Source organism: Panthera pardus, unplaced genomic scaffold (assembly GCF_024362965.1).
Source record: "Panthera pardus isolate Hobbes unplaced genomic scaffold, ASM2436296v1 HiC_scaffold_8, whole genome shotgun sequence".
Taxonomy (NCBI): Eukaryota; Metazoa; Chordata; class Mammalia; order Carnivora; family Felidae; genus Panthera; species Panthera pardus.
The window spans coordinates 32750334-32767711 of record NW_026527013.1 but is presented as its reverse complement, the minus strand read 5'-3'; the positions used below and the strand labels follow the sequence as shown (position 1 = coordinate 32767711).

General features: G+C 42.5%; 1 long non-coding RNA gene across 1 annotated transcript; it reads left to right on the top strand.

The window, feature by feature from the left end:
- The first annotated feature begins 1080 nt into the window (after positions 1-1080).
- LOC109279141 (uncharacterized) lies at positions 1081-16653 on the top strand. Its single transcript, XR_002086032.2, has 5 exons — positions 1081-1268; positions 2886-3049; positions 5851-6101; positions 10131-10253; positions 14130-16653. It is a non-coding gene; the product is annotated as an uncharacterized LOC109279141 (long non-coding RNA).
- Positions 16654-17378: the final 725 nt, after the last annotated feature.

Genomic DNA, 17378 nt, shown 5'->3' with positions numbered 1-17378 from the left:
AGGCCCCCTCCCCACACTGGGAATACAAGATGGGTAACATTTTGTTCTTTACCTCAAGGGGCTTATTATCATAAAAGGGCGGAAAGAGATATCCAAATAGCTACCCCGATGTTTACTGAGCCCTTATACTGTTCTGGGTGCTCTTCTAAGTGAATTTCCTCAGTTAATGTTCAACACCACCTGATGAAGTCACTTTTATAATCCCCTTCTGCAGGGGAGGAGACTGAGGCCCCGAGAGCTTACGTTGTTCAAGGTTAAAAAACCAGTGAGGGACAGAACCAGGAAATCAAGCTGAGGCAGTTTGGCTCCAGGGTCCAAGCTTGTAACCCCTGTATGCTGCTGCATTGATAAACATATCAAAGGACAGTAGATACCATAATAGGATTCATAAAAGAGGAAGTGGTGAGCTTTAATGTGGGAAGGAAATAAGGAGGAAACATTTCAGGAAATGCTTTGGAGCTCAGAAAAACTATTTCAGTTTCTAAAGGAAAATACCATGAGAAGGGAGAATAGGTAGACGTGTGCTCTCCGTATCCCTAATGTTGTAAATCCTGTTTGTTGAGAATATTTTATTTCTGGGGTACCTGGGTGGCTCAGTCGGTTAAACATCTAACTCATGATTTCGGCCCAGGTCATGATCTCACAGTTTGCGAGTTTGAGCTCTGTATCAGGCTCCACACCGGCAGTGCAGACCCTGCTTGGGATCCTCTCTTCCTTTTTCTCTGCCCACTCCCCACAAATAATAAATAAATAAATAAATAAATAAATAAATACATAAATAACTTTAGAACATTTTATTTCCTCTCTACATCTGCTGTATCTATAGAAAGACTAATTGAGGTAGTCTTGTCGGTCTTGGATTGTGGGTGAATCCACTGATGCATCAATCCCTGGGACACTGGAGCCATCAGGCTGAGAATGATGGGGCACCCGCAGTGGGAGAAAGGCCACGCTTGTGGCCCTTTGTCTAGGGGCTGATGAAAGTGTGTCACAAAGGAATGGGGGGTAATGTCACAAAGGCTTTCCTCCTAAGGGAGGCCCCTGAATCAAGAGCACACAAGATAAGACTCTGGAGAAAAATCTAGTTTTTTGTTAGGTCTGGGGAGACTGCTCAAGGAGTTCTGATCAGTAGATTTATCTGGAGAGGTATTCCAGAATGCCTAGTGTTAAATTCCACATTGCTTTAGGTCCTTGGCTGTCTGGAGGAGGATGCTGGTTAGAAGAAGAATCCCCTGAACTCATCAAGCAAAAAATAAGCACAGAAGTAGGTATGGACAATAGGGGACAGAAAATCACAAGTGAGGATTAAAAAGCAGACCATCCCTGGGGGGTTAAAAAAAATCCTTATATATTTCTATACATTTTTAACAGATTAGGTTCTGGTCTTTGTTCCGTGACCATCTGGATGGGTTTGTTTATACAAATATAAAAGCAGGAGCTGTAGAGATGTGAATTTCTCTGTTACAATGTCTTGGGCTGAAAGTAACCAAGATCCTTCCCCAAATGGACTCAAAGATTTTAAAAAGTTTGCTCAGGAAACAAAGTCTAGAGGTAGATGGACTGCAGGGTTAATTGATTCAGCACTCAAGGAATTTAGTTTTGTTAATCAGTGTAAGTAATGCCACACGCTATGTATTAGTCTACGTGCGCTGTTGTAAGAAAATACCATAGACCGGGTGGCTTGAAAACTGCAGACATTTATTTACAATTCTGGAGATTCAAGATCAGGGTGCCCGCATGGTCAGGTTCGGTTGAGGACCTTCTTCTGGGTTGCACACTACTGAACTCCTTGGATTCTCACATGGTGGAAAGAGAGAGGGCTAGCTCTCTGGTCTCTTATAGGGCACCAATCCCATTCATGAGGGCTCTACCCTCATGACCTAATCACCTCACCAAGGCCCCACCATCAAATACCATAAGTTTGTGTATTAGATTTCAACACATGAATTGGGGAACGATACAGTCAGTCTACAACATGCTTTAACAAACTAGTCCCGAGATCTCCATGGCTTAACACAGTACAATACTACTACTCATTTGTGTAAGTACTCGATGAAAATAGATACTTTTATCACATCCAAGGATCTTGGCTTCATCTATGCTCTAGCTCTACCATCTTGAAGGCTTCAGAAGCACCCTAGCATGACCCAACCTGGAGATGGAGAAAGAGAAGGAATATGGAGGAACAAGCAGGACATTTTAGAGTCCAGGTCTAGAAGCTACAACTATCATAGTCTATGGATCAGGACTCAATTCTTTTGGCACTAACTTCGCGGGAGGCTATTCAGTGTGATTTGCTATATGATCGGGAGGAAAAGGAAATGGGTTTGGTGAACTTACTATGTTATTTCTATCTCATTGGTTCTTTCCATTTGTCTGCGGCCATTCTCAAAGTCACTTTCCTCCTCCTGGTGGCAAGATGCCTGTAACAGTTTTAGGTGTCATATCAAACCATCATGGCTGAGGGAAGAAAAGAGACAATCTCTTTTTTGGGCTATCTCCTATGAATGAGGACACTTTTCTTATGAGCACCTCAGGAAACCTTCTCTCACCTGTCTCTTGGCCTGGATTGGGTCACCTGCCCCTACCTATGTTTGTCAATCACTTCTTTGATAAGTCAAGCCTGTCCTCAGAGTTGGGGATAGGGGAGGTCCTCTGAAGCACGTGGTTGCTTGGATAGGTGAATCCCTAAAAATCTCAGGGTTCTGTTAGGATGCAATAGAGGGAAATGTCAATTATCCACGCATCAGTGTGGTGTATTCTGCAAACTTGGAAGGAACTAAATTGGTTTCTCTGGGCAATGAGTGTAGAGGGCACTAAGGAGGTGGACTGGTGATCTGACAAGAGTTCTCATGTGGTTGCTCTCTTCATCCCTTGTCTTCTAGCAAATTCTTCCTTGCCCTCAGGATACTTTTGTAGAAACAGGAAAAGGGCTGAATTTTTTCCTCTGAGTTGACAAACAGCGAAAGAGAATATGGAAGTGGAAGCTGGTGATCGAGGAGAAATGAGAAATGGCAGAAACCATTGGGAAGGCATCATAAACCTTGGTGTAAGACTGATCTGCCTTTCATTCATTCTCTGTTTTTTCTCTCTCTCTTCATCCTATCCATTCGTTTGTTTATCCATCCCTGGTACTGGTTCATGTCCATGGTATATAAATGTTAACTCCCTGCCCTCAAGCAGCTCACAGACTGTGAGGGAGACATGCAAGTAGTCATAATATTGGGATCCAAGTATTCACAGGATGCTTGAAAGCAGCCCAGAAGTGTACTCAGTCCAGATTGACAGGCGACCCAGAAGGTTTCTGAAGGCTTAGTAGGAATAATGCACGTAGAATGGATAGACTGCAGGTGAAGAATGATACTGGATAAGGACCCTGGAGGCTCCAGTTTATGCAGAGTCCTGGGGTCAGGAAAGTGAAAGGTACCTTGGGAATACTTTGAGTAGTTAATCATGGGCAAAGTCAGAACAATGGCTGCTAAATGCTATGAAGCCTAACAAGGGGCTTGTTAAAATGCACTTAATGGAACCCATCACAGAGATTCTAACGAGTGAATCTGGGGTGAGATCCAGGAAACCGGCATTTTAAAGAAAAGTCCCCAGGTAACTCTAAGGACAGGTCATTCTACAATCCACTATGAAACAAGGGTGTTGTGTGATGTGCTGGACGCTCGGGAAAAAAAAAAGCCGTGGTCTGTTGCTACTCAAAATGTGGTCCTTGAAGTCCTGGAGTGTCGTCACCTGGAGCTTGTTAGAAATGCAGAATCCCAGACCTCACTCTAGACCTTCTGAATCAGAATGCACATTTTTTTTTTATTTTTATTGAAAAAAAAATTTTTTTTAACGTTTATTTATTTTTGAGACAGGGAGAGACAGAGCATGAACGGGGGAGGGTCAGAGAGAGAGGGAGACACAGAATCTGAAACAGGCTCCAGGCTCTGAGCTGTCAGCACAGAGCCTGACGTGGGGCTCGAACCCACGGACCGCGAGATCGTGACCTGAGCCGAAGTCGGACGCTTAACCGACTGAGCCACCCAGGCGCCCCAGAACGCACATTTTAACAAGACCCTTAAGCAGTCTGATGAACACTGCAATTATTAATGCACCTCTGTGGAATTGGGGGGGCAGGTGCTACAAGTAAGTAGTCTTGTCGTTACTGGTTAGTTGCTGTATCTACTAAGTGATCGCAAGCCACTGAAAAGGTGCGGTTTAGGGAGTGGTGTGGTCAGATTTGTTCTTTCAATTGGAGATACTAATCGAGTATTTCTGTTTTGCTCAACATTCTCCCTATATTTTCCCTTTCTCTCTGTTCCCGAAAGTAGCCGGGCCTTTGACTTTTCCTTCAGCCTAGGTTTTTACCTCCATGATTGAGAACCAGTGTTGCCTGAAGACAATGCTTTTCTTGCCTTTTTGAAAGCCTAAGCTTGTAAAAGATATGGGACTAAGGGTCCTAGCTTATAGAGCCGAGGGAGAGTGTTTGAGGTCAAGGATAGAGAATAAGGGAGTATTCCTAGGAATTTGGACGTACCTAAATGTGGTGAAGCTCACTGGGGACTGGGATGGGGCAGATCCATCCAATGCCCCATTCCTGGGTTGGGGAAGAGTGATGTGTATACAGCAAACCCAGAAAAGGACCATAAGCGGAAGGGGTCTAAAACTAGTCCAAGATGGCTATGTCCCCAGCAAAGCAGGGCAGCCTTAGAGTCTCCTTGGAGCAGTGTGCCATAGACGCCCTAGCAGATAAATAGACACGTCACCCTCTTGCTTGGGGTTGGGTAAGACCTTGGGAACCGGGTGTTTCTGGGAGGGCAGAAACACCAATGATGACCGAGAATTTCCTGAATTCTTGAAAAGCTAAGCCCTGGGAGTTAGACGATTTGATTTAAGTGAATAAAAAACATAGAATTTCTTGTCGTCTTGAGATGAGAGATGAGGTGCGACATTTAGAATGTTCCCCATAATGCTTCTTTTGTTGTGAATTTCAGGAGAGGCAAAAAATTATAGTGATGTGAACACAGTGGGTTTTTTTTTCTTAGAATGAGAAAACAAATCACAACAAGTAACACATTTCAAAAAGCTGATAGATACCACAGACATCACACAAAATCCAGAAAAAGAGCATTATACTTTTATTAGTTAACTGCCTGACATATCTCCATAGTTGAAGAACTTTTCATATGATATTTTATCATATTTTTTTCATAGTTTATTTATTTATTTTGAAAGAGCGGGAGAGAGAGTGCAAACAGGGAAGGGATGGGGGGGGGGGGGGGGAGAGAGAATACCGAGTAGGCTCCACGCTGTCAGTGCAGAGCCTGACGTGGGGCTCGACCTCATGAACCGTGAGGTCATGACTTCAGCCAAGATCAAGAGACAGACGTATACCTGACTGAGCCACTCAGGCACCCCTCATATTGTTTTTAAGGAGAGAATAGAAAGATATTAGAGATTCAATCTCTTCTCTAGCATATTTGATCAAAATTTGATTTTTACTATTTGTGGCTTATAACGGTTATTTTCACCTTCACACATAGCAAGATCATACGTTGAAAAAATTGTTTTAAAAATTGTTGTCAAATTTGGGAAAACCTCTATTTCTTCCATATTGTAAGCTATACGAATAGACAGAGTGTTTTGCATATGAGCTCTGGCTCTATATGTTTCAATGTTTTTTTTTTTTTTTTTCTTTTTAACATGTTTGTGGTGTCAGTTACTACAGGGCACATTCATACTGAGATATGGCCTCCGGCTCAGGACCTGCACATCACTACATGGAAATGACTATGAGCCACATAGATACAATTTACTAAACCCAAATTAAATCTGTCTCCAACTTGAACACAATTCCAGAGGTGCTCATGGTCATTCCAGTACTTCCAATAAAAGCAGAAGTGTGAAGGAAGCCACATGGAACGAGACAGAAACACAGGGTGCTCAATGGCAGAGTTTAGACTGTTGCCTCACCTTCTCAGTAAAGCGGAAACCTTCAAGAAGCCATCGGAGCTCTCTCCCTCTTTGACGTGGGAAGACTCAAGACAATGCATGCTGTAGTCATTGGCGCTGCCACGTTCCCATCATACATCTGCCCTCTTTTCTCAGCTGTAAGTAACATTTCCAATAATGTTGGATGTGCTCCCCCCCCCTTTATCATTTTGTAGTTCTAGAACGACAGGATTGTAGGAATTCTAAACTTGCAGCAGTTTTCAGCCTTTCTGTTTTCCATCAGGCAGCGCTTTACTCTTGCTTGGTGGAATATCCAGGGCCTCCTTGCACATTTGAGTTTGGTATTATCTTTGAGTATCTCTCATATCTTCTACCGGGTGGTTACCTTGTCTCTCTGGTTCTTGAGTTAAGGATGACCAATACATGCATGCTTATCTGGGGCCAGCTCTATGGATGACATCACATACGTTATGCCTGCATTCATCTTACAACCACATATATGTGTAAAATGTCATCTCTTCCATGAATCCACTCTCTCGTTCTCTCCAAGAGCAAAGGGACTCGTGCTCTTCTGAATCTCCCTTCCTGTCGACCCATAGTAGCTGTTCTCAACCTTGGCTACGCATCAGAATCACCTGTGCGTTGTTTAAACCAATCACAAACAGGCAGGAATTTACCCCCAGTACATGGAATCGGCATCTCGAGAGGTGGAACAGAGGTATCTGCATATTTTTAAAAAACTCTCCAAGTGATTCTGATGCACACTGATAGCTAAGTGCCACTGGTCCCTGTCTCTTGGGGGCTACTTATTCTTCCCCTCCTTATGAAGCCGTTTTCTGTGGATGGCACTCTTCTCTCCTTCTGGATTTAAAACTCGGGATCTTATCAGTCTGTGGCCCCTTTCCTAATAGTTCCTCCACCCCAACACATGTACACAGTCTCTATCGGTGCCATATACAAAATAGGTAATGAAAAAAAAATAAGTAATGATTGTGTTGACAAATGTGAGTATTATCCTACGTTTAACAGTAATAAATACTGCAGCCAGAGAAAAACGTGCACGGTATCTGATAAAGGAAGTAAAATAATCTTAACATCCCAAATTTTTAATTAAGGAAAAAGTTGCAAACATCCAAGCCCTAAAAAGTTCATTGAAGAAGACTTCGATGAAATTTTAAGTTTAAGTAAAAAATAAATGCTTTTTGAAATTGCAGAAACCTTTCATGTTCTTTAACAACAGATCAGTAAATATAGGCCACTCAGAAAAGACAAAAAGCCCCATACATTCGGTGTCCCTTCCAAGAGAAATCCTGTCATTTCTATCCAGGGCAGGCTACTTGATGTATGAAGTATGTTCCAGTTTACTTCATGAGATAGTCAACCTGGCCTTTCAACTGGGCCCAGCTGGAGATCTGCACGCGACTCCAAGATGAACAAAATGCACAAACGCCTTTCCAGCTCACTCTTATCTAAAATGCCACCAGGATTTATTCCTCTGGCTGAAAGCTCGGTGCCATGATCGAAATGCAAATCCTAGCTAAGAATGTCCTGCTTTGCTGCCCTGAGCACTTTTACTGTCTTGTTAAATTCTCCCAGAAGCCTGGGAAGAAAGGCTTTACAGATGAGGAGACTGACAGAGTGAAGTGTTGGATTTGAACTCAGACCATCTTGGGGTTTATGGGCTCTGCAGTCTACCAAGATTTTAGGAACTACTGTGATTCATCAAGCTTTTGCAGTCATTTCTCTGCGTGACCACGTTTGATCAGTTGCACGGCTGAGATTTAGTTTTGATGGGTGGAGGGAATTGCTGGGTCCAGAATTGGTGTGCTTGGGAAGGGGGGTGCCAAGGATCAAGAAAGGGGAGCCTCATAATAGAGAGGTGAGAAAAGTTCTTAGTCTCTCCTGAAAAATGTCACAAAATGGACCTTCCCAGTCTCATCTTGTGACGGTCTCCTTCCTGCTTATTTGATTTTAACTCTGTGTTTATGTCTTTATTGATTTTTACCTTTCCCGTGTCTCCCATTGGAAATGCTTCTCCTCTGCTTCCCCCCTAGTCTCCTAGCCTACTGCTATCAGGGTCCCCTTCTTCATGGAGAGTGAAAGTTCTTCAGGGAAACCTGTCCCTCCTGCTTAACTAGGCAAGACAAACCTATCACAATCACAACCTCTTAGAGCACTTTTGCTGGTCTGTCATGGAACCCTGATGGGGTTCTGTGTGAAACAATAGACCGGCAGGGGGCACACTTAAAACAAAAACAAATACTGCAAACAAAAAAAACAAAAACCAGGAATAAAAGATAAATGGAAAGGGGGCTTCTGGTTGTTCAAGACATGGGGAATGTCCACAGCCTTAGGCAAAGCTGAAACTCCTGGACTGGGTTAAAAAGAGCTCATCAGAAAGCAAAGTCTGGCCTAGGAGGGGATGAGTCAAGGGTGGAGAAGAAAAGCACATGGACTGGTTTTTTAGGCACCCCTACTATGTACTCAATCCCCAGACATCTATCATAGGCCAATGTGTCTATCTTGAGATGATCACGGAGATGATGCTGGAGTTTACAAACCCAATGGAAATGGAACAATTCTCAGAACTGTCCCTGGAAGGGTGACGAGTACACTTCCAGAGGTTAGTTTATGCGGTCTCTTTGTGTGTCACCTTATCTCAGAGGTCAGCTTGGCTGCATCCTCTTTGCTTCAGTGATTTATAGAACATCCAAAGTTTTCTGGATCATTTTCCTACCAATATCTTGCCCAGAGAGCTGAGTAGTGGCTAATCAAGAGAAAAATGCCCAGGCCCAATTTTTGAGCTAGGAGTAAGGATTTGTGCGTTATTTGATATTAGGGTTCTGCCCTTACATTACTTATTCTTTGCAAGTAATCTTTTGCAAACCAGAAGCACTGACCATCAATTTTATGAGATACACTGCTCAGAAGTCTCCAGAGCATGGCACCATTTTTTTTTTTTTTTAATTCTCTGATCTGTCTCATTGAGTTTAGTTTTAGGTTGTGATTGGAACTCCTAATTAATCTCTGCAAACATGGAGATGTGGAAAGGAACTCAGCAGAAAAGCAATTAAAGAGCTCTCTATGATTGTTTTTCCCATTAACCAAGTCTATTGAAATCACTAGGCCAGCTGTGGCAAGTCTATTTAATAACTTTCTTTTCATTTCCTGATTTCTTACTCAGTTTCTCCTGAACTCCTCATTCCTGGGCAGCCTGGATTATTGTTTGCTATTTCCGTCCATATGCTACTTTAAAATAATCACATGTGGATTTATGTTGAAGTCTGCCCCTTAGAACTGATTTCCTTGGCCAGCAGTTAGCAATGATGGAAACCAATGTAACAAAGGCCTGAGATAAATGATGAAGGGATATAAACAAGAAATGCATCTTCCCCTCCCCAGCATAATGTTCAATAAGGTGCTGAAATAATAAATTTTATTTTTAATTAAAAATAAATCTTTCCCCGAAAAGGCCCCTCATGTAGTGAGGCACAAGGGGGCAGTGTTACGTCAAATTACATTAAATTAAACTTCACGAAGATGTGATTCCTTGTGGAAACTTGGAGGGATTAGATTAATCATGATGTTGGAAATGAGAATCCCTTGCTAGTGGCCGAAAGAATGTGAATAATGCAAGAGGAAAGTTCAAAACCCATCTTCCAGTGCTCAGATCCATGGACCATGCTTCATGTTAGCCAATAGACAGATCTGAGAAGAGGTGAGAGATTAATCTTCAGCGACTGAGCCTTATCAGGGACTTTGCAGGCCATGACACTCTTGAATCCATTCTTAATGGCCTTTGGATTTTAAAAGTCATGACAATATTTATAATTTGGTATTGTTCTAGAGAGCTCTAGAGAGATGGTGCTAGGCCAAAGAAAAGGTAGGGGGTGGGCGGGGGGAGATAGTTGAGAAAAAAACCTCATTATTGCAAAGGTTTTGTATCTCAGTGTTCTAGGGTCAGTGGACTTCAGGTCTTCCCTTAAGCATCTGGGCAGCTGAATGTGATTCAAGCTCCCAAGATGCATTAGTGTTTCAGGTTCTACAAGGTGCTAGCCAAGGGGTATGATTGGCCTTGAACCAAGTGGTCTTCCTTGTGTGGGCTTTGTCCCTATTTGCATGCCTCATATTCTTCTGGTATCTTCCTCCTTCCCTCTGGTTATCATGATTTTGTTTTCCCTCCACAGGATACTTCCATCTACTCCTTGATGATTCCTCAGAAAGTCTCTTCATCATCTTGTGCTTCATTTCTACACCTATAGAAATTGGTCAGAGTGAAACTATAAAGTTTACACATGAAATAAAATGAGGTGAGTCTTTAGCATAATGACTGACACATTTGTTTTTTAATAAATGGTAAATACTTGTATTATCACTCTGTTTCTTTCAGTCTGTGATATGAATGATATCACTTCTCTCATAATTTTAAGGTATTTTCAGCATCAAAATATCCTTATTTTTTTTAATGTTTAATTTTTTTTTTGAGAGTATGAGAATGAGAGAGAGAAACACAAGGAGGGGAGGGGCAGAGAGAGAAGGAGACACAGAATCTGAAGCAGTCTCCAGGCTCCAAGCTATCAGCACAGAGCCAGATGCAGGGCTTGAACCCACGAACTGTGAGATCATGACAAGCTGAAGTGGGACGCTTAACTGACTGAGCCACCCAGACACCCCTAAAAAAATTTTTTTAGAGAGATTTACTAAAATTAGGTTGATTCTGTAATTGCTAACTTATCATTCAAGCTGGGACACCTTTGAAAGTGAAAGGTAATGCTATTAATAATTATGCTAGAATAACAGGAATAAAGCTGGACTATCTTAGCCAAATCACGATGAATGGTCATGGTATTATACAGGTTTTGCTGAAGCAATAAATTCAGATTCGAAATGCAGGAAGCCTGTAAAATGAAGCTTTATGATCCAAGCATGCAATGAGAAATGTCCATTGCAGGAATTGCAGAGAGAAGGAAACATAGCCGTTGGAATCCTTTTCCCAATGTCATTGGAATAGAAGCTCTATCCTTATGGTTTTTAGTATGAAAATCTCCAATACAAACAAGAAAACTATGCCTACGTCAAGCCTCCAGCCCAATGCTTCTTAGAATCTAGGGTCTGTTTCTCCTGAACCTTTCTCTCTCTCTCTCTCTTTTTTTTTTTTTCAGGCCAGTTTTCACAGCCCTGAAAGCTGGGTGGGGAGTTTTGATTATTTCCTAGCACCTGGAGAGTTTGCAGGTCCTGTTGGGTATGGAGCTAGGCCTAGGGATAGGATACCATTGAAATATCACCTACTCAGGGTAGGACTGTGGGAACTCAGGCCAACTCAGTGCCCCACCTCCATGGTGCCATTAGATTCTGATTACATTAGATTCTGATCACATTACATTCTGTGTATTGTCTATTGAGGACAAGAAAATCTGTCTCATTCATCATTGTCACCAACCTATGAGGACAGTGCCTGGCACATAGTTCAATGTCCTTGAATTAAGGAGGAAAGAAAATAATGATGTAAGCCCCTGAAGAGTTGGAAGGAAAAGCTGCCAACACCCAGAAAGGACACACAAGATCCTTCCAAGGAAGACATAAAAATTATAATTATAGCAACTAACCATTTATTGTGCTCTTACTATGTGCCAGGGCTTGCTAAGCACTTTACCTTGTGATTTCATTGAATCTTTACAATAGTCTTATTTCCGTATTATAGAGGGGGAAACTGAGGCGCAGAGATTTTGACAGCTTGCCCCAAATCATATGGCTGCTAAGTCAATTTAGACAAATGTGAAGGCTTCAGACAGAGCTGCCAAAGGAGTTTCTGGGAGGTAAAACAAGGCAGGGGCTCTCCAAGGTGGGTGAGTGGCACTTCCATACTAAAGCTAACATGAAACCATCATTAACCCAAAATTCTATGATCAATTTCCTTCTAAAAAACGTAGACCTATCCATCAAGACATTTACCTGTTCTTTCTCTGTTCTCTGAGAATCTTTTTTTCCACATAGTTTGGATTCTGGTGACTTCTCCACTTTTAAATGATTTCTCTCTGGAGAGGTTACTTGAGTTCCTTAAAAAAAAAAAAATCCAATACTGACTTAGCAAGTGCAACTTGGCACAACTGGTAATGCTTGTGGAGTTGGTGCAGAGGGTTTTGAGTAGTTAAGAAAGATTTCCTCTAAGTAGAGAAGAGAAGTCATTTACTTCTCTGGTTGGTATTTGCTGGTGAATTCACTCTAATTCTACTTGCCTATTACAGCTTCCCCTTGGGCACTTCCTGAGAGCCAGGTACATTTGCCCCTTCCTTTGTCTCACAGTTAGATTAATGGGCAGTGATCTGCCTTACAATGTGCTGGCTCCTTGCATCCCTCCTGCGGAGTCAGAAACAATCCGCTAATAGGACAGATTCTAGCCTTTTGCAAGGATGCTTGCCTGCTGTCTTGACACCATTCCAGGACATGTTGTTGGTGGGTAGGAAAGAAGGAGATACGGGCAATTGGAATTGTTTTCCCAATATTATTTCATAGCCCAGATACCTTAAAAGAGCGAGCACATTGTGTTTGGTGTGTTTAATTGATCATTGTAAACAACAACAAAATCAATATTTTTAGTCTGCTCTGATTGTATGCTTGACAGCTCCTATTTAAGAATGGTCTAGGAGTTAAAACTTTATAGTTAAAGCTCCCCGCTATTTAGAGGATGGAGTTTTTTTTCTTGCACAGCATCTGTTTTATATCCCTCAGGATGATCTAGGTATTGACGCTATAGCAAACAACCCAGTATCTTAATAATGCCTAACAAGAAAGGTTTATTTCTTTCTTAGATGCATGTCTATGGAGGTTTGTCTGGGGGTTATTCTTAGACATTCTCTCCAAGACCCGGGTTGGGGAGGTTTTATCTAAATGCATGCTTCCTCGGTCACTGCAGCAGTGGGAATAAAATATGGAGAATCAGATATAGGCCTACAAAGCTTCTTCCAGTAGTGACACTAGCTCATATTTTGTAGGCCAAAGCAAGTCACTTGTCCACATCTAAATTCAAAGAAACTGGGAAGTATAAACTTATCATGTGCCTTGAAGGCAGAAAGCTAAAAATACTTGGTGAACAGCACTAATGGCCTCCATACCTTCTTTTTTCCCATCAACTTTTTATCATGGAAATTACAGACACATAGCAATATTGAAAAGTTATATCTTGGAGTGAACATCCATATACCTTCTACTCCTAGACTCAACGATAGTTCAGTATGGGCATACTTGGACTCTTCTCTTTTTGTCTTTGTCTATCTGTTGGCCTGGCTCTTTCCACTTTGTGTGTGTGTGTCCGGCCCTCTCATAATGGTAAAATACATGAGTTTTGCTTTGAGAAAACAGATTTCCCAACTTTTTTTTTTTTTATAAATTTTTTAAAATGTTTTTATTTTTGAGAGAGAGAGAGAGAGAGAGAGAGAGAGAGAGAGAGACTGTGACCAGGGGAGAGGTAGAGAGTGAAGGAGCCACAGAATCTAAAGCAGGCAGCAGGCTCTGAGCTGTCAGCACAGAGCCTGATGCAGGGCTTGAACTCACGAGCCATGAGATCATGACCTGGGCCGAAGTCAGATGTTTAACTGAGTGAACCACACAGGCACTCCTAGACTTCTCCTTTTTAATCATGTAATTGTAGGACACTGACAACTTGACTTCTCCCAAGCTCCCTTGTAGTTGCTGCAAGAAGAGACTCTTCTTCCTTGTCTGGCTCGTGTGTTATGAGGAGGTGGTGTTCAAACTGCTGTGGCCAGTTTGTGTCCACGAAGAGAGAGCTAGGAACCACTAACGGCTCAGCACAGGAAGCCTGAGGGGAAAGCCAACAAGGGAGGAATCAGACTAAAGCTAGAGGAAGGAATAGGTCCTTGATGGTGATGTTTGAGTCTACTCTGAAATCAGGTTTACTTCTGGGCTTTTCATATGGGTGAGAAAATAAATAGCCTTTTTAATGTCTACGAATGTAAGTAAGAGACTGGAGGAGAAGACCCCTGTGAACACCATGGCACCTAAGTTGTGTTATGTGATACGTGGCTTGTGAATGATGACGGACTACATAAAACTCATCTAGCACATCTGCCTTTCTCATCTACCCTCACCAATTTCATGATAATACAGAGTTACCATTTGTATAAACAAAACTGTCCTTATCTAGGCTTTTGATTTCTTATATTTTTCAGGATATTTGAAATTGCAAGTGGCCAGTACAAGCCAAACGTGGCTCATGTAATGGGTAAGCCTGGTGGTGGTTCATGCTTCAGGCATGACTGGCGGAATCCAGGGGTTCAAATGATGTTTCCCTCTTCCTGCATGTGGGCTCTCCCCTCAAGGTAGGGAAAAAATGAGCTCTAGCCATCGCAGAATCACACTGACCCAGTTAAACTGTCCCAGAAGGAAGAGGTACTTCTCTCCACCTGTGTCCATATATGACTTCAGCGAAGGCACCTGCTCAGATCACTTGCCCTTTCCTGTCCATTGCCATTGCAGAGGAATCCTGGAATAATTTTGTTCTCGTGAGCAGGGACAACATGATTGGCCACACGTGAAATAGGTGGTGATGGTGGCAGGTGTCACTTCCAGAAATAAGGGTGCTAATTAGATGAAAGCAATGGGATCCTCTCCATCCACCCGCGTACCCATGCAACCAGCTACCCAAACAAGTGGGCAGCCATTCACTGACTGTATTGTAGCCATCGCAGTATGCTAAGCCATGTCTGAGATTCCTAAGGACAGTGAGACACAACTCACAAATCAAGACGGCGCAAGGTCAGAAGGGCTAAGTGGGGTAAGGGAGACGGTGGAAAGCCTACGAACGTTCAGCTGAAGGAACTATTCCCTATAGCTAGGGGAAATTGGAAATGACTTCTCAGAGATGGTCTAGTGATGTAGTGCATGTGTTACTGGCACTTAAAAACTGGGGTTTGATCCGTGGCTCCGCTAGTTATTAGCTGTGTAACATTGGCACTCTTTAGATTCGCTTCACTGTCTCCAAAAGGGAGTAAGATAGGATCTGCCTCATAGGGACATGGTGTGGAGATGAGGCACGTGTGAGCTTTTAGCATCACGCCTGGCGTGAAACAAAAGTTCGATGAACGGCAGATGTCACGGTTTTGTTGCAGTGGTTTTGAGAGCTTTATTTGAAAAGTTGCACCTGGAAAAGAAATGTGGCATCCTTAATGACATTTGTGAATGTCCTGAGGGTACTGAAAGCTGGCACGATCACGAAAACACCCGTGTCTTGTTTGTAGGAATGAGGGAGGACAGCGTCCCTGTTTTTCATGATGGACAGTAGCCGCATGGTGGGTGGCAGCTGGATTGTGTCATACCCAGTTGTGTGCCTGAGACTGTGCGTTTCCTACTGAAGAGGACAAAGAGACATCTAAAGAAAAATAGACGTGAATCATAGGGAAAAGGGCACTGGGTCTGTTTTGGATTAGTGGAGAGGAAATGGGTGGAAAACATTTGGTTGTTTGAGCATAAGAAGAGCTATTTAAAAAGTCCCAGGTTTGTGTGTTCTCCAGAATGTTTCTTCCTAGTAATAAAGCCTGCGAAGTCATGTGACACAGGAAAAAAGATGTAATTTGGATTTGGAAGAACGGGCTTTAGCCTTGACCTGATCAGGTTCTGCTTTGTGAATGGGGGAAAACTCACCTAGGGTGGTCAGCTTCATTTTCCCCACCGGCAATTCAGGGTGATGCTCTGCCTTCCTCGCAGGGTTTCAGCGGGCACGCGGGGGAATCAAGTGACTTAATGAAATATACGTTGTTGGAGGAGTCGTTAGCACTATGGGACAGTGCAAGGACTATTAGGCACAGGGTACAAAGGAGTGTGGTGAAGTCAAGACGGCACCAGGACCCCATATCACAGTGTGGGGCTTTTCTACCTGGGGTGTGTACCAAAGCCTGGAATTCATAGTCCCGTCTTTCGGGATGACTTCTTTGCCATGAGGGCATTTCGATATTGTGCTTTTCATTTCGTTGAAAATCTAACAAAACAACGTAAGCATGTTCTACATCATCTGGTTCCCCTTATAAACAAGTATTGCCATGCAGGGCCAGTGCCCACATTTGCATTGGTGTTTATAACTGTGTTGGAGTCAAGAAGAACTACTTTGATTGTCCCAGGCTAAAGAGTGAAGGCAGACTTTATACACAAATTATAAATTCCTGCCAAGAAAAGTCTACATAATATCATGGGGTACTGTAGGAGCAATGCGAGGAAATTTGCAAGTGGTGATTTAGGGTCAGCAAAAGCCTCTCTCATATTACGATTTGCATTAGCATGAATTTTTAGTTTTGTTTGGATTTACTTGTTTATAGTCATGAAATTTATCAGTAAAAGAAAGGCTTGCCTGGTTTTTTATTGGTATCGTGTTAATATTGTAATAACAATAATTATCACTTTAAATTTTTTTTTAACGTTTATTTATTTTTGAGACAGAGAGAGACAGAGCATGAATGGGGGAGGGGCAGAGAGAGAGGGAGACACAGAATCGGAAGCAGGCTTCAGGCTCTGAGCCATCAGCCCAGAGCCCGATGCGGGGCTCGAACTCACAGACGGCGAGATCGTGACCTGAGCCGAAGTCGGATGCTCAACCGACTGAGCCACCCAGGCGCCCCAATAATTATCACTTTAAAAGTTATTTAAGCAAAGTTTGGGGATTGGCATGACTTTATTTTTTCATTAAAAATGACACTTATGGTATTTGTTTGAGAAACAGTATTGTTGAATGTAAAAGCTTGCGCTTGAAATAAGCACATGAAAAAATGCTTAATATTATTGGTTACTGGAGGCATGCAAATTGAAACCACAGCACAGTATTACCACATGTCCATCAGAGTTGTTACAATGAAAAAGACTAACCCATACCAAGTGTTGGTGAGAATATGGAGCCAGTAGAACTCTCGTGTGGTGCCGGGAAGAGTGAAAAATGGTGTAGTCACTCTGGAAACCAATCTGGTAGTTTCTCAAAGAGTTAAAGACAATGAATGTATGACCCAGCCATTCCACTCCCAGGTATTTATGCCAGAGAACTGAAAGCATATATTCACACAAAGATACTGAGTGCTCATAGCCGTGTTATTTGTAATCGTCTCAAACTAGAAATAACCTATATGTTCATCAACAGGTCAGCCGATTAACAAATGGTGGGATAGCTGTACAATGGGTTATTATTCAGCAGTAGAAAGGCATGAACCATTGATACACCCTACAACATGGATGTATCTCAACATCAATGTGCTGAGTAAAAGAAAACAGCCAAAAAAGGCACACGGTTTATGGTTGCATTTATATAAAACTCTAGAAAATGCGAATCAGGGTGTATGTAGGGACAGAAAGATCAGTGGTTGCCTGGGGGTGGGGTGGGCTCAGGGAGAGAGGGATGACAAAAAGCATGGTAAAGTCGGGGAGAAGGATCAAATCTTTTC